Below are 18,770 nucleotides of genomic sequence, written 5' to 3'. Positions count from 1 at the left end.
TGGGGTGATAATGGCCGTCTTTCCAGTTTCATCTAAGTGGACAAGAATCTAGCCACACATTAGATCGTCCTTTGAGAAAACCTTTGTGCCGAGCAGGCTGGCCGTGAAGTCTTGTATAAGCGGGATTGGGTAGCGGTCAGGTGTGGTGGAGTCGTTTAGGCTGCAGTAATCTCCGCAGGGCCACAACCCGCCTAAGGACTTGGGGACCATGAGAAGTGGGGACACGGACTGTCGGACCTGCGGACTATGCCCAACTTTTGCATCCGAGAAAATTCTTCTTTGGTCAATTGCAGTTTATCCGGGAGAAGCCTTCTGGCTTTGGCGTGGAGCGGGGGGGGGCCTTGGGTCAGGATGTGGTGTTGCACCCCATGCTGTGGCATAGTGGAGGTACACTACAGCCTGAGGATGGATGGGAATTCATCCAGGGTGTGACTGTACTCGTCTTTTGGGGTACTCACCATGGCCATGCTTGTGTTGCGAGCATTGGTTGCTTTAAGTTGGATGGTTTGGAATGTCTGGGCATGGACCAGGCATTTGGCCTTCACGTCCACCAGCAGGCTGTGTGCTTGTAGAAAATCTCCGCTGAGGAGTGATGTGTCCACAGAGGCTAGTGTGACATTCCACTGGAACTTTTCTCTGCCAAGTTGTATTTGGACGTTGCGCATGCCAAAGGTATTGATGGCTGTGTTGTTTGCACCCAGAGGGTGGGACCTCATGGGCAAGTTCATGTCTCCAGAGTGGTTGGTGGGATGACACTGAGTTCGGCACCTGTGTTGACCAGGAACCAAGGCCACTTGCCTTGTTGGTGACGTGCAATAGGCTATTGGTGTGGCCAGCCGCCGTAGCCTTTAGTGGTGGTTGGTCTGGATGTTTTCCAAAAACGAGCAGGGCTGCCTGCATCTTCATACTTGTGCCTCCCAACATTAGTGGTAAAAACACCAGTGAGTGTTTGGTGCCTCTGGTGGTTTGTTGGTGGGCAGTTGTGCTTGGTTCGTATGGGGTCTGGTCTGCTGACCTGGGTGGGAACAAGTCAACTGGTTCATGGCAGACTTACTTTTGCGTTTCGTGCACCACAGAAGGTATGCTCTGGCCACGACCTTACATGGTCTAAGAAATCTTTATCCGCCAACAGCAGTTGTATGTCATCTGGCATCTGTTCCAGGAAGGCCTGCTCAAACATGAGACACAGCTTGTGGCCCTCTACTAGGATGAGCATCTCATCCATAGGGGCGAATGGTGCTCTGTCTCCTAAGCCATCTAGGTGCATTAGACTGGCATCGCGCTGTCCTCTGTGCAGGCCGAAAGTACTCAGGTGGAGTTTCTTGATGGCTGGGTATTTACCTTCCTCCAGAGGATCGTGTATCAGGTTGTCCACTCTGGCTGCAGTCTCTTGATCTAGGGAGCTGACAATGTCGTAAAACATTGTCAAGTCAGAGGTAATCTGCCTGAGGTGAAATTGCACTTCCGCTTGCCTGAATTAAGTGCATGGGCGAAGCATCCAATAAGTTGGCAATTTCATAGCCACTGCGTTGACTGCTGCAGCGTCCATGGTGTAGAGTCCAGGAAGTGAAATGAGGAGACTACACATTGTAAGTCACTTGCACTTCCAACAGTTTTATTTTTGAAAATCCCGCGCTGTGCCTTATAAGGCGGCCCATAAGTCCCACCCACACGTGAGAGATGACATCATGGCGATGCTGAGTGCACGTGCGTGCCCCGTTTAAGCATGGGGGAAGATGCATCTGGCGGCGCCATCTTGACACAGCAGCTCCGCTGCCGCAGCCATAACAGTGCAAAGCCAGTTCACCTGCATCTCGATGTGGCTTTATACACTGGCTTTATACCTTATCAATCATGAAGTTGTAGACCTCCATTAAGTCACTTTTCATCCTTCTTCGCTCCAAAAAGCCCAGGCTTTGTTAAGCTTGCCTCATTAAACCTATTTTCCAATCCAGGCAATATCCTGGTAAATTTCCTCTGCACTCACTCCATAGCTTCCACACCCTTCATGTAATGAGGTGACCAGAGCTGAACACTATATTCCAAGTGTGGTCTCACCAGAGATTTATAAAGCTACAATATTACCTCATGACTCCTGAACTCAATCCCCCAACTAATGAAGCCCAGCATACCATAGGTCTTCTTAACTATCCTATGCAGCAATCTTGACAGATCTACGGTCCCTTAGTCCCTCTATTCTTCCACACTATTAAGTATCCTACCATTAACCATGTGCTCTGCCTTCAAGTTTGTTTTTCCAAAATGCATCATCTCACACTTATCCAGATTGAACTCCATCTGCCACTTTTCTGCCCAACTCTGCATCCTGTCTACATCCTGTTGTAACCTACAACAACCTTCAACACTATCCCAAACATTTCCAACCTTCGTATCAGCAACAAATGTAATGATCTATCCCTCTATGTCCAGGTCATTTTTAAAAATCAGAAAGAGCAGGGGTCCCAGAATAGATCTCTGACCTTCAGGCAGAATACTTTCAGTGCACTACTACTGCTTTCAACAGAAAAGCCAATTCTGAATCCACATAGCCAAAGTTCTATGACTTTCTGAATGAGTGTCCCATGTGGGATCTTGTCAAATGGCTTACTAAAAGCTATATACAGTGCATCTACTGCCCTATCTTCATAAAATTTTTTGTTACCTCCTCAAAAAACTCATTAGGCTGAGGCACGACGAGAAGACGGTACTTCTCTAAATGCTTGTAAATTCTGTCCTTAAGAATCCTCTTCAATAGTTTACCTACCACTGACGTAAGACTCTCTGGTCTATAACTCCCAGGATTCTTCCTATTACATATTTTAAACAGGGGGACTACATTTGTCATTCGCCAATCCTCTGGAACCTCCCCAATGGCCAAGGAGAATGCAAAGATCATTACATCTCAATCAGCAATTTCTTCCCTCCCTTCCCATAGCAACCTGGGTATATCTAATCTGTTCCTGGGGACTTCTCAATCCTAATGTCTTTAAGAAGATCCAGTACTTCCTCTTTCTTTATCTTAACATGTCCAGCCCATGAACTAACTCTATTCTGATCTCACCTTGACCAAGGTCTTTTTCTCTGGTGAATGTTAAAGAATTCATTTAGAAACTCCTCCACCTCCATGCACATGTCACCTCCTTTACCCTTAAGCAGCTTTATTTCACTCTTGTCATCTTTCTGTTCCTTCCATTCTTCAATCTATTTTGTTCTTAAAAGTCTACCTAGCCCCTCCTTGAATATATTTAATAAATTGGACTCCACTGCTTTCATGGTATAAAATTCTAGAAGTTCACCACACTTTGTTAAAGGATTTTTTTTCTCAGAAATTTTCAGCCTTAAATGGTTTATCCTATATCCTTGAGCTGCAATTCCTGGTTGTAGATTTAACCAGCTTCACAACATTCTTCCTGCATCTAGGAACTCTTCTGTCCAGTCTCATCTGGATTTTATACATTACAAAAAGTTCTCCAAGAGAATAAGCCTGATTGTCCCAATCACTCTTTGTATGCCAACTCTACCATTCCACACATTAATCTGGCGAACCTCCATAGATAGAACATTCTTCCCAGATAAGCAAACCAAACTGCACACAATACACAATATGGAGTTACACCAAGACCAAATCAAAATGCAGTAAGACAACCACACTTCTTCACTGAAATCCTCTTGCTATTAAAGAACAACATATTATTTGCTTTCTTAAATGCCTGCTATAGCTACAAGTTCACTTTCTTTTACAGGTGCACAAAGTCACAGCATTTTCCTAATCCAAGACTGTTCAGATAATTATCTACTTTTCCACTTTTGCCACCAAAAAGACAAGAATCTTAATTAAGCATTCTCACATAACGAGGTAAGTTCAGGAAAAACAAAATTGCAATGCCAACCAGTTCCCATTCTGGCAGTGGCCGATATTTCAGGGGGAACATCTTAAGCAGCCAGCCTTTTCCAGAACAAGTCATCTATTTGAGGCAAGGTCAAATGGTATCATTAGGGGAATTATTAAGAAAGTGGGTTTACTGTAATTCTCCACAAAGATAACACCTTCGAGGTACATTTCTTTTAGCTCAATGGTCCAGTGTCCTCACTGAACAAGTAGTTTAATAAAGGTCTTGGAACTTGCCTAAAAATGTGTTATTTAGATTGAGCCTTAGAACATCTGTTCGAATACAAACAGTTGCTATTTTGGAACTATCTAAAGAATCTATTCCTGGAATTCTGATATCTGCACACAGGATCAGAGTTCCTGAAGCACTGCTTTTCTCAAGCATATACTCAGGATCTGGCTTCTTAAGTCTTCTCATCTGAATGTAGGTATTTGTCCTGGAACCCACCTTAATTCTCTGTGAACGAATGACCCTCCAGGGTTCCCTATTGCTCTGCTATTCATAGTCTCAGTTGTTAATAACTTTGATCATTCCTGTTGGATATGTTTTTGCTGACAAAGAGAACAGGATAGAATATGTACAGCAATAGTTGTAAAGATCATGTCCTCCATTATTGACTGTAAAGGTTAATGCACAAGGATCCCAAATAAGGTGTACTGGTTTTCAACAAATTCTCCAGGGGGTTGGCAGCAAACAACATAATACATAAATTAGGTTTGTACACTCTGAGATTTTCACGACAGTACAGCTTCTACTTGTGTTTTTCTCTTGTGCTTGTGTCTTTCCCCACATAGATTAACCAACTCTTTTCTTAAATATTAGATATTGTTTCTTTGAAAACTATTGTGGTATTCACTTCAGGAAGATATTTGTTCTTGTAAATTTTTGTTATTCTCTCAGGCAGAGTGTTCTGCAAATTTTTTGAATCTATCACCAACTCTTGAGCGCAATTCTCAGAATTTTATCTCTATTATTTCTATCACATCTTCTCATCTTTAACCTACAAGGACTTTTCTGAATCTTTTCTCCATGTGGTTTTTTGTGATACTTCCTTTGTTTTAACTGCCTTTCCTTCCAAAATGGATTGAAAGATTTCATCATATCCTACTTCATATGAATTGGCATTCTGCAGAATGCGTATTTACACAGAAATATTGCAAGTCAACGTTACATTGCAATACTTTGTTAAACTTCTGTGTCTCATCTATTGCGCAAACTGACTATTCCATTTCCCATTTTGATGCTGAAGAAGATATGAAAGACTACTTTTATTTCATTGCCTCACCTAAATTGTTCAAACTCAAGAGATGTAAACTGTGGCCCACTGACTGAGGAGACCACGATCAGGATGACAAATATAAAACTTAATTCCTCTATTATGTATTCTGTGATGATCTGTGACCCCACATAGATTAACCAAGAGTCATGTGAAATGATTCAAAATATTGATAAAAAAATTATTCATACACTGTCACAATCATCTTTACAGGTTCATTACAGTAGCCTTATAGACCACTACCTTGAGTGCCATATTAGGAGCTTTTGTTCTTCAATACTAATAAACTCTATCACTGACTCACTTTACCTCTGGGGTACTCATTTTACTTCCATCAAACCAATATCTAAATTCTCAATCAACTGCCTTCAATACAGTATATTTCCAATTATCTGGAATACTTGGGACCTGGCCTGTCAGTTAAGCAGATGTTTTGGATATCCAGGAATTTTCTAAAGCTGTCTGGTACCATCAGTCACCAATCCCCAACATCTCCCCACCACCGTTGCCAATCCTGCCCAAGTGCTTGAGGTCCCTCCTCCTTCCGGGAGCCCGAGGTCTCACTCCACCTGTAACTGGTAGGAGATTGCACAGGGATTGTCCTCCAGCAGAATTTCAGCCACCCCACTGAAAGGGTATTTGACAAAGAGATCGGTTTGGATGAGCAGGGAGAGAGCGCAGTTCAGGTGGGCAAGTGGGGAGAAAGCGGCAGTGCGGCTCGGGCAGGTGAGCAGGGAGAGAGCGGGGCTTGGGCGAGCGAGTGGGGAAGAGAGTGTGGCTCGGATGGACGAGCAGGGAGACAGTGTGGTATTTAGTTCAAATTCTGAGAATGCCACAATGCAATTTATCACAAAGTTGCAGTAAGTCATGGCAAAAAATGACAATTTATCAATAAATAATCAGTGCTATCCTTTCTTTCAACATGTAACCTATAGACAAATGTTTCCTTTGTAAAACTGATTTCCTGTTGCCCCACTTGAGCAGGGTGGATAAATTGTTTCAACTTTTTTTCAAATTGTTACGTCATGTCTCACCCGAAAAAAAATTTGGATATTCGGAATTTCAGTTGATCAGTTTTCGGTTAATTGAAAACTTACTGTATTTACTATAATCCAATGTTCTGTCTGTAGTTCTTTAAAATCTTGTTTTGCAATCCCTTTCACATCACTACTCAGGAACTTCCCAGAGAATCTCTCAAATTCCCGACCCAGGAGGATATGGAGGCTAGATCTAAACTTAGTAAAATTCTTGAGACATGAACAGAGTTTTATCATTTGCCACTCCACAAAGAGTTGTTATGATAGTCACAGGTCCTCAGGTTATTTTCTGCCTGAGGTACCACCAGTACAATTACCCAATCATTTTATGTTATCTTCATTAATATTGTGTTCCTCCAATTTCTTTGAGCCCATCTTATACTTGAGGTTCAATGCACAAGGTACCAATCTGGTTTTAAAATGGAGTAGTTTACCATCTGGCTTTTATAAGCCTGGTAATTTGGTGTCCTTTAATATCCAAATGTGTAAATATGGTAACAATGTATTTATAATAAAAATTGTTTTCCAATCCACCCTCTCAACTGCAGAAATGATCTTTTCTTATCACAATCAGTAATTTCAATATAATCAGTCATGCAGCCTTTGCCATTACAGTATAAAGGGTCCTAAAGTTCTGAAGGTCTCATTAATTTAGGTTCTCAATTTTCATGCCTCTTGCCAATCATTCTATGTCATATTGCTAATTTCTGGTCATAAATTTCTGTCCTTGACAGCATTCATGAACCATCTCTATTCTTAATTTTTAATTAAAATACAGCTTTTCATTGAGAATTAAAATGCATTTGTCACATTGCTCATCTACCTCAATGATAATTCATACCTACCATATATTTCTTTTGCCTTAATTGTCTCTCATCCATTGGGATATAATTTGATGATGACTCTTTTGGCCTGCTATACGCCATAAATTCTCTGCTTCCTATAATAGATAGAAACAAAAGTATTTTACTCCACCAAATCTGCTCTGCCATTCAATAAGGTTATCATCTGATTTCTGTTTCAAACTATATCTGATTAAAGATTTTCTCCCACTGAGGAGAAAACCCTCTTGCCAACTACATTATCAAATTCCCTTAGAATATTTTGTTGTTCAAATACAAAAAAAAACACATCATTCTTCACCAATCTAATAAGTAAAGCTCCAAAATACCCAACTTCTTTTCAGATAATGGCCTTGTGGTCATTCTCTGTACTTCCGGCACTATTAACTAAAAAAAAACAATATGTAGAACTATATTTCAGATCTTAACAGCAATTTATCTACATGTACCAAGATGTGACTATCTTTATACTTCTCTATGAAGGTTAAAATTGTGTTTGAAATGCTTTATTGTGTCTTTAAAGGTCATTGCACACTCGCATCCACTAGCTCTTCAGCATCTCTGTGGCATAGAGACTTTCCTAGATGTGGCCATGCAGAATATAGTGAAAAATCCTTTTCCTTTTTTAATATTTTTATTGATTTTACATATATAACATATATGTACAAAACTTTTATGCAATGCACAATAATAATGACAAATTACATAACTAAATAAAATATAAAAGCACATAGAGTGCATCCATAATACAAAGGTACATCAGAAAGTAAATTTTATCACGTGACTTTAAACCCCATCCCCAAACCAATGTTGTCTGACTAAATAAAAATTGTACTTTGCTTCTGAAATAAAAAGGCAAAATACTGAAATTCAGGATTAATATTATGCCTAAAGGTTATGGAAATAATTTAGAAATGGTCACCACATCATTTGAAACCTTATATTTGAGTTATTAATTGAGTAACGGATCTTTTCTAAATTTAAACAGGACATAATGTCCCTCAGTCACTGAGCATGAGTAGATGGGTCAGCATCCATCTAAGCAGTATTGCATTTCTGGCCAAAAGAGAGGCAAAAGACAAAGTGTGACATTTGATTGGAGTTTTAAAAAAACATCATCCTCTCCAGTTGTACCAAAAAGTGCAACCAAAGGATTAAAGATAAAGTTTGAAACACACCCCTCCAGTATTTTTCAAGGAATGGACACATCCAGAACATATGGATTAGGAAAGCCTCTCCTCTCTTACATTTATCTCGACAAGAAAAGATATGAGATAATTTGACTTTAGACATATGGGCCCTATGTACAACTTTAAATTGTAACAAACAATGACAGGCACATAAGGATGTAATATTAACCATCTTAAAAATTAAATTCTAAACCTCGTCCAATAATGAAAGGTTTAAATCCTGTTCCCAGGTATTTTTAATTTTAACCAGAGAGGCATGTCTCAAACCCACTAACATCATAAATAATGCACATTAAACCTTTGCAAGAACGTTGTAAACTAAAAAATAAATCAACAATGTTCACATCAGGTGCCCCAGGAAAATTAGGTACCTGAAGTTGAAGAAAATGCCTGATTTGCAGATATCTGGGAAAAAAAAAATGAATATTTGGTAAATTAAAATTTTCAGAAATCTGTTCAAATGATGCAAAGTTGTTATCAATAAAAAGATCTTTGAAACATTCAATATCCAATCTATGCCATTGATCGTTCAAATGCAAAGTCGAAAATGTGCACAGTATATTTGAAGACTGATTCAACTCCAGCATCAGAAAGTATCCTGGTTGCATTAAAGATGCTTCAGTGTCTGGAAAGGTCCAGAGCTGGAGAATCGAGTATTCCTCATGAATTTTCTCATGGGTGCCACAGTTAGCATTGCGGTTAGAGTAAAACTATTACAGCATCGAGTCCACGCTGCTGAAGATCCAGCTGCGCTGGGTGGGTCACGTCACCAGAATGGAGGACCATCGCCTTCCCAAGATCGTGTTATATGGCGAGCTCTCCACTGGCCATCGTGACAGAGGTGCACCAAAGAAAAGGTACAAGGACTGCCTAAAGAAATCTCTTGGTGCCTGCCACATTGACCACCGTCAGTGGGCTGATATCGCCTCAAACCGTGCATCTTGGCGCCTCACAGTTTGGCGGGGAGCAACCTCCTTTGAAGATGACCGCAGAGCCCACCTCACTGACAAAAGGCAAAGGAGGAAAAACCCAACACCCAACCCCAACCAACCATTTTTCCCCTGCAGCCGCTGCAACCGTGTCTGCCTGTCCCGCATCGGACTTGTCAGCCACAAACGAGCCTGCAGCTGACGTGGACTTTTACCCCCTCCATAAATCTTCGTCCGCGAAGCCAAGCCAAAGAAAATTACAGTGCCAGCGACCCAGGTTTGAATCCAATGCTACATTCTCCCTGTGTTTGCATGGGTTTCCTACAGGTTCTCCAGGTTCCTCCCACCTTTCAAAACATATAGGGGTTGTTGGTTAATCAGGCATTTTGGCGGCAAGGGCTCATGGACTGGAAGGGCCTGTTACCATGCCATAGGTCTTTAAAAAAAATTATTTAATTAGTGAGATTATATACTGGATGAGGGACTGAGCTTATTACAGAATGCAAAATGGGATCAGAGTCTTGATTTAACAACTAAACAATCTGTTGTACATGACAATAAAAATCAAAATTGCCCTCAGGCAAGTGCTCTCAATATATGTGGCTGTAATTTACAGTTTATTTGAACTAGTAGGTGAAGAAATAGCAATGCAGCTAAACAAAAAAAACGAAAGAAAGTCAACATGCAGGAGAGTAATCAGAAATGATATTTATATAACCAAATAAAATGCCCTGAAGTGTTGTATTTATTTTGTATTATTCAAACTTAAGTGATTGAATGAAATGTTGATCATAATTTCTCTGAATGCTCACTGGATGTAAAATAAGATAGTTCAATCATTTATATTTAATTTTCCTCCCAAATGCTTTCATGATGCAGAAAAAAGTTGAATAGATGAGGACTTTATTTCCTGGAGTGTTAGAAAATGAGGGAAAATTTAATACACATGTTCAGAACTATGAGGTGTAGAGATGGGGTAAATGCAAAAGAGGTAAAGGCAAGCAGGCTTTTTCCAATGAGTTTGGGCGAGACAAGAACTGCAGGACACGGGTTGATGGTTAAAGGTGAAATGTTTAAGGGGAACCTCTTCACTCAGAGGGTGAGGAGAGTGTGAAAAGAGCTGCCAGCAGAACTGGTGGATGCCAGTTTCATTTCGACGTAGGTACATGAAGGGGTATGGTCCAGATGTAGTTCAATAGGACTAGGTGAAATAAATAGTTTGGCACTGACTAGATGCTCCAAAGGAGCAGCTTCTGTGCTTTAATATTCTATTGTTGATGCATATTCACAGAAAACTACACATATCTAGCAGCATGCACAATGCGAAACTAGTGTTCCACTCTTGGCCTCTGTTGTTCAGCAAGAAAGAAAATTGGCTCACAGGATGTGTATTCACTAGCAATGCTGGCATTTTATTGCCCGTCCTTAATTGTCCCTGAACTGATGAGGCAGTTATTAATCAACCACATTGCTTGGCTAGATACACATATGCCATATCAAGTAGGATGGCAGATTTTCTTCCTTGAAGGATATTAGGGAACCAGATGGCTTTTTATGACAAACAGTTGTTTTGCAGGTTTTTATTTTAAACTCCAGATTTATTCCTTCATCAAGGAAAAATTCAACAAACTTAAGATATGTGTAACTTTATATGAGTAATTAAGAATATGATTTAAATATTGACATTTTTAAAATTGAAAGCTTAATGAGATATTTTTTCAACTGAATCAAATTTACATTTTGAAACTTATTGGCTGTTGTTTTTCTATCTGAACATCTGAGTGCCCATTTCATCAACTGTACATATTCAACTTGCTTGAATGAAAAATTTAATACAGATTTTTTCTGATTATCCAAAAATCACTTTACAGAAATTCTAATTTATCCGCGAAAATTTTCAGTAGTGACATAATGTCACGAGTTGAAAATAAGTTGATTTTTTTAAAATTTTACCTGCCGTGCTCAAGTGGGATTCTGATGTGCTGTCATTTTGAATCCAATGGAGCTCTCGTGTACTCAAGGTAAGAATTAAACTTTATTTCATGCTAAAATTTTAAAAAAAATCTTCCCTTGTTCTTTGTTGTTGTTTTATGCTGATGCTACTGGGCTGAGATCAGAGTGGGGACCTCAGTCTTCTGGGCAGGTTCGGCAATGGCATTGAGGAAGCGTCGGGATCGGCGATGGCCGATACAAGTATTCTGCGGCTTAAACTGGGCTGCTTATCCGGAAAATGCAGTTAAACGATATATGTCCAGTCCCAAACGTTTCGGATAATCGGAAACATACTGCATCAGGAATGCCTCTCCCAAAGTCACTGTATTAAAATAATGAATAACTATTCATCCATTTTGATGAGATTAAGATACAAAAGGTGAACAAGGATTTTACTACTTTCATGAAAAGACTGAACTTTAAACAGTAACAATTTTAAAAGTTCCTTTTCTCATAACAAAAATGCCTTGTTTTGTTGAAGTCTGCTGCTTATTGCTTTTTATTGGATCTTGTTTACAATCTTGCAGCATCGCTGGGTTCAGTTGTACCATTTTAAAAATAACATATCTACAAAAAAAAATTTGTAGTAAAGAGACTGTTCACCAGGCTTAAGCCTTCATTTTCTGGCAGAAATCCTGGTGCAAAATCTTGGCATCATCATGAACACTCGAAATTTTCAGGTGAAAATGCCCAAGTCAAATTCAAACAGGTCAAAGAGTAGAATATTTAGAATATTTTCACACTAATTTAAAACAATTCTGTTTGATTTTTTTAAAATCAAAGTGGCAAAACATAATAGACCTTTTGACTTCTTTAACATTGTTCTGTTTTTGAAGCTAACAAACTCCTAGAGTAAACCTTAAAGAAACAAAACCCGTGGATTCTACGAAGAGATATTGTTTTGCTGAGTCCTACTAAAATCTTGTGCAGAAAAACATGCTGAAATCTGGAACAAGTATGTGCTATATCCAGCTGTTTAAACAGTGATTAATTAAAGCAATTCGGTTTGAAAAGTAATATCCCCTGACAGACTGCAACTATTTCATACTGCACGTACAAGATGCAACAATTTTGTAGTGTTCTGTGCCCAAGAGGTAACAATTGATATGCTGCTGGGATACCCAGGATTTTGCACAAAACTAGTTTCTACTCTGCTTTAATGGGTAGGGAAATGATTGTGGACAGAACTAGTGCCTTCAGAATTGATAAGTGGCCAAATTTCAAGTTCTAGCATCATACCAGGACCATACTCAGCTCATCCTTCATTATGAAATGAGCAACGCCAGAAAGGTTTAAATGCATCTGGGGAGAGAGAAAATTCCTTGAGCTTTTAAAATGTAGCAGAATCAGATTTTGTCAACTGAAAAGGAGGACATTCAGCCTCACTCATTTCTATTAGTTTTTTTGGAAGTTTTCTAATTCAATCCCATAATTCAGCAAACTAGTTATACTCAAGTACATGTTCAATTGCCTTTTGAAAATTTCCAATGAAATTTACTGTCAATACTAAAATTTCCAATGAAATTTACTGTCAATACTAAAAGTATTAATTTAAATCTGTACTCATTCTGTGCCCATTCAATTTGTAGAAGATATTTTGAGATTTGAAAAAATCTATTTTATTAATACAATATCTGTTCATAAATGACTACCTCTAATGGCGATTAGAAATTTACCAAGCTAATCTCCATTGGCATTGTTTACCATGATTTAAATAACTAAGGTAGGCAGTTCAGGAAAATAATGGAGAAACCTGATTTATTAAGTATTAATAAAGAGCTGAAATAAAAGGAAGAAATGCCAGTATCTCCCTAGCACAGCACATTTTAGCAAACTCTTCATACAAATGGCATTTTTGTTTTAACAATTGCCAGCAGTTAAATCACAAACTGACCTGATCAAAAGTGGCATCAGTACACAGGTGGTAGATACAATCTGTACGATGTCCTGGGGCATCACTGGAGCCACAAGTTCTAGGATGCATGAATGAACTTTATCGTGATTTTAGAAACAAACAATAATATGCAACAGATTCACAAGTGCTGAATCACAAGCTGCTTGAAGGTTCACAATAATAAATTCAGATTCAGATTTATTGTCGGAGTGCATACATGGCATCACATACAAACCTAAGATTCTTTTTTATGCAGGCCAGGCAGAATTACCACTTATTGCTAGTGCAGAAATAAACTGTACACAGTGTGTGCATGTAAATAAAGAACTGTAAACAGATAATGAATGTAAACAAACTGACTGTGCAATACAGAGAGAATAAAAAATAAATGAGTCCCTGACTGAGTTTGTTGTTGAAGAGTCTGATGGTGGAGGGGTAGCAGCTGTTCCTCAACTTGGTAGTGTGAGTCTTGTGGCAGCAGCTTGAACAAAGTATGTATTGGGTGGTGTGGATCCTTGATGATTGCTGCTGCTGCTCCTAGATGGCTGTGTTCCCTATAAATGTCCTTGATAGTGGGGAGGGTTTTGCCTGTAATGTCCTGAGCTGTGTCCACTACCATTTGGAGGGCTTTACGCTCAGGGGTATTTGTATCGCCATACCAGACCATGATGCAGCCAGTCAGCAGACTTTCCAACACAAATCTGAAAAAAAATTGCCAGGGTCTCTGGTGTCATACCAAACCTCCACAAACTCTGAGGAAGTAGAGGCACTGATGTGCTTTCTTCATGATGCCATTAGTACGTTGGGTCCAATACAGATCCTTCAAGATAGTAACTCCCAAGAACTTAAATTTGCTTACCTTCTCTACCTCTAATCCCCCATGATCACTGGATTATATACCTTTGGCTTTCCCTTCCTGAAGTTTTAGTGACATTAAGTGCAAAGTTGTTGTTGGTGTACCATTCAGTCAAGTTTTCAATCTCCCTCCTGTATGCAAACTCATCACCTCTCTTTATAAAACCCACTACTGTGGTATCGTGAGCAAATTTGTTGATGATTTTATTGTCGTAGCAAGCCACACACTTGTAGGTATAAAGTGAGTAGAGAATGCAGCCATGTGGTGCTCCAGTACTGATAGAGATTGTGGAGGAGACGTTCTTACCAATCCTCACTGATCATGCTCTGGAGGTGAGGAAATCCATGACCCAATTACACAGTGGGGTGTTGAGTCCTAGGCCTCAGAGTGTTAATTTCACTAAATTGTGACACACCTTCAACTTCTCCCAAATTTCATGGAACTGCCACAATTGCACCTTAATTAACAATCAAAGCATTAAAGACAGATATAAAACTTTGTACCATTTTAGTAATTTTCTTTACAACATTGGACACCTTGATACATATAACTGTGTGGGGAAAGCATGCATTTACATATTTTTCATGATACAGTGAATAAAAATGCCAAAATAATTTAGGGCTGGTCCATTCTAAAGCAAGTTTTAATTTTAGAATTCAAGAAATCTACAGCACAGTACAGGCCCATCACCCTACAATGGTGTGCCAAACTACTAACCTACTCTAAGAAATGAACCAAGAATTTCCCTATTACATAACCCTCCATTCTTTTCAGTTCCATGTACCTATCTAATTGTCTCTTTAAAAATCCTATTGTACCTACATCCACAACCATTCCCGGCAAGGCATTCCATGCACCCATCACTCTGTGTAATAAACTTATCTCTTACATCACCCCGTCCAAGCAAATGAAAACTATGCCCCCTCATGTTAGCATTTTAGCTTGAGGAAAAAGCCTCTTGCTATCCACATGATCAATGCCTCTCATCATCTTATGCACCTCTATCAGGTCATCCCTCATCCTCCATCGCTCCAAGGAGAAAAGATCAAGTTCATCCAACTGTCCTCACAAGGCAAGCTCTCTAATCCAGGCAGCATCCTTAGATCTCCTCTGCAATCTCTCTATAGCATCCATATCCTTCTTGCAGTGAGGTGACCAGAACTGAACACAAAATTCCACGTGGGGTCTGATATCGCTCCAACATACTTCACAGCACTTGAATTTGATCTCCAGTTAATGAAACCATGCATCTTTTTAAACAACATCAACCTGTTTAGCAGCTTTGAGTGTCATATAGACACGAATCCCAAGATCTCTGAGTTTTCCACACTACTAATAGTCCTTGCGTTAACATTGTATTCTGCCTCCAAATTTGACCAATGAAAATGAACCACTTTTCTGGGTTAAATTCCATCTTCCACTTCTCAGCCCAGCTCTGCATCCTATCAATGTGCCTCTGTTACCTCTGGCAACTCACACCACCACCAACCTTTGTGTCATCTTTAAACTTACTAACCCACCCTTCCACTTCCTCATCCAGGTCATTTATAAAAATCACAGAGGAAGGGTCCCATATTCCTGTGGAACACCATTGGTCACTGACCTTCATGAACCATCTATAACCACCTCTGCCTTCTATGGGCAAGCTAATTCTGTATCCATAAAGATCTCCTGGGATTCTAGACCTCCTTACTCTCTGAATGAGCCTTGCATACCTTACCAAAATCCATATGTATTACATCCACTGCTCTGCATTGATCAATGTGCTTTGTTGCATCCTCAAAGAATTCACGGATTTGTGAGACACAACCTTCCCCTGGCAAAGCTATGATGACTCTCCCTAATCAGATTATAACCCTCCAAGTACTTGCACATCCTGTCCAACAGCTTACCCACCACTGAAGCAAGGCTAACTGGTCTATAATTTCCTGGATTACCTCTACTCCCTTTCTTGAGCAACACACAGAAATACTGGAGGAACTCAGCCATTCTTGCTGCATCCATAGAAGGTACGGACTTTTCAGGCCTGATCCCTTCTTCAAGGATTAAGAAAAGGAAGCCACAAGAATAAAAAGACTGAAGGTCAGCTGAGAGAGGAGTCCAGACCAACAAAGGTATTAAATGGATATGATAGGTGAGAATTGATTTTGGATCTGTGAAAGGAGACAGATAGGGAGAAAGGCAACAGGGGGAAGAGGTTGTTTAACAGGAACAGGCAAAGCCAATGATAATGCTGTCCGGATGGAGGATGGAGGATGCCCAATGGAAGATAAGGTGTTGTTCCTCCAGTTTTTGCGTGTTGACCAGACAGAAAATGAGGTGTTGTTTCTCCACTTTTTGCATGTTGACCAGACAGAAGATGAGGTGTTGTTTCTCCAGTTTTTGCGTGTTGACCAGACAGAAGATGAGGTGTTGTTTCTCCAGTTTTTGGGTGGTAACACTCTGGCAGTGCATGGGACCATGAACAGACATGTCGGCAAGGGAATGGGATGGGAAATTGAAATGAGTGGTCACTGGCAGATCCACATTATTGTAGTGGACAGTGCTGAGTTGCTCAACAAAGCAATCTCCTAGTCTGCACCCAGAATCTCCAATATAGAGGAGGCCACAACAGGAGCACTGAGCAGTAAATGACTCCTGCAGATTCATAAGTAAAATGTTGCTTCACTTGGAAGGATTGTTTGAGGCCCCGAATGGTGAAGAGGGAGGAAGTTTGGGTGCCAGTGGAGCATCTCCTGTGGTCACAGGGGTAAGTGGACTATTAGTGGGCAGGGAGAAGTGGGAGAGAGAGTCAAGGAGGGAGTGGTCTCTGATGAAGGCAAAAAGGGGATGTGGGATCACATGGTAAGTTGCAGAAATGGCAGATACTTTAGACATGGAGGCTGGTGTGGTGGTAGGTGAAGAGAAAGGGAATCTGGTCTTTGTTGCATGTGGAGAAGGACAGGGCAGATATGCAGGGCATGGAGGATATGCAGGTGAGGACCCAGTTGATAGTGGTAGAGGGAAAGCCATGTTGTTTGAAGGACTTTCAATTATCTGCACTAGTTTTGTATTTGAATGACAATAGACTCAAATTCATGCAGATATTAGGAGTTAAACCACACCCATCAGATTCATTAACCCATTTAAAACAAGAGACACAAATTGCAATTTTTATTTTATTTACATGCAAAACATCCACAGAAGTAATACCAAATAAAATTATAAATAGAGTGACAAGAAATATTTGTTGCAATTTTCATAACGCACAAAATTAAGGATGTTCTGCCTTCTGAAATGACTTCTCATTTGAAATACTTTACAACTCTTTCCAATAAGAATCCGGTGTAGGATTCATCTGATATCTTTATTAAATAGCTTTATGTTTTAAATGAGAAATGAGAAAGTACTGGAACATTCAGGAGGTTTGGCAGCATCTGCAGACATTAAAACTGTGTTAAGGTTTCAAGTCAAAGACCTTTGTTGGTTAAGACTTGGTGTTTCTCCTTCCACATATGCTGCCTGACTCAAGGGTCTCCAGTATTTTTAATTCCAGCATTATTTTTGTTTCCACATTGAGAATTGCTACACTTGGAATTTTCATGGCAAGTATCAAAATAAAAAAGTCCTCTTGCAATACCTTAATTAGGAAAATGGTGATGGAAATGGTGAGAGGACCGATAAAATTACTCTGTTGTGGACCAGCATGAACCAAGTATCATTTTAAGTCATATCCAAAGAATAGTACAAGAACAAAAGAAATTAAGGCCACCACCCCTTCAAATCTGTCACACCATTCAGAATAATCATGACTGATCGAGGCAGGCGTCAAACTTCTGTGACATTTCCCAACAGCCTTTAATATTTCAAATATTGATCTTAAATATAGTACATCATTTGCATCAGTGGCAAAGAATTCCAGAGTTTCATCACCCTCAGAAAATAAAATTTAGACACGAGCTTTAATTGACTAATCTCTCATTTTGTCCATTCATTCAAGATTTTCCCACCAGGAACTCATATGTTTCAATAAGGTCATCCCTCATTCTTCTGAACTCGACACTGTACAGTCGATGCAAACTGCCAGGCTCTCTTGAGTTCATGTCCTGTGAATCTCCCTGGGACTACCTCCAATGTTCCTATCTACTTCCAATGCATTTTTTCCAGACGTCAGCAGTGAACGCCGCTGGAGGAACCCCAGCAGCATCAATGGGAGAAAAGGTTAAACAAGAAAATCGGCAGCTGCTGAGGTTAATGTGCTGGAAGAAACCCAACAGGTCATGCAGCCCCCTTCGTCAGGAAGGGGCTCGGGCCCGAAACGCTCCCCAAGGGAAGCTGCGGGACCCGCCGGGTTTCTGCAGCCCTTCTGTGCGCTGGGCGAGAAGGGTGGGCGTTTCGGCCCAGAATCCTCCATCAAGTCTGTGGGTCCGGGTTGTTTGAATGAAAAGACAAGAATGTAGCAGCCGTGCTCACCAGAACGGGTCACTAAGCAAATCACCGCTGCCGGCCCTTCGACTTCCCTCGGGAATCCCCCCCAACGCCGTTCAAGACGACTGAGGAGGGGAAAGGTGCTGCTGACGAGTTTACCCACGCGCACGGTCAGCTGGCCGGCGCCCGCGGCCAATCAGGGGGCCGCTCGAGGCGAGCGCCTCCTGAAAGATCGATACAACTCGCTTGCTGCACGGTGTTACTGCATGGCGGGCATACTCTTGCCAAGTAAGCGGAAAGTTCGGAAGATATTCCATCCAACGTTCATACAAGCAATCCCACCACACCTGCAGAGTGCAGAAAATAGGTGGGGCACACATGCAAGAAAAAGTTGAGGTGGCAGATGGATGGCCATCATTATTACAAGTTGAGGTGGCAGATGGATGGCCATCATTAT

General features: G+C 40.4%; 1 long non-coding RNA gene across 2 annotated transcripts in view; it reads right to left on the bottom strand.

Annotated features, from left to right (window-relative positions):
• LOC138752369 (uncharacterized) overlaps positions 1-18,462 on the bottom strand; it is a 36,824-nt gene extending 18,362 nt beyond the window's left edge. The window contains exons 1-4 of one of the 2 annotated variants that reach the window (XR_011350565.1): positions 18,359-18,462; positions 13,051-13,129; positions 8,607-8,640; positions 7,049-7,143 (exon numbers count right to left, since the gene is read on the bottom strand). This is a non-coding gene — a long non-coding RNA (uncharacterized lncRNA). The remainder of the gene's footprint in view (positions 1-7,048; positions 7,144-8,606; positions 8,641-13,050; positions 13,130-18,358) is intronic. The other variant, XR_011350566.1, reaches the window with a different exon arrangement.
• Positions 18,463-18,770: the final 308 nt, after the last annotated feature.

Source organism: Narcine bancroftii, chromosome 2 (assembly GCF_036971445.1).
Source record: "Narcine bancroftii isolate sNarBan1 chromosome 2, sNarBan1.hap1, whole genome shotgun sequence".
NCBI lineage: Eukaryota > Metazoa > Chordata > Chondrichthyes > Torpediniformes > Narcinidae > Narcine > Narcine bancroftii.
Note: the sequence above shows the minus strand (reverse complement) of the source record. Positions and strands in the feature narration are given on the sequence as shown.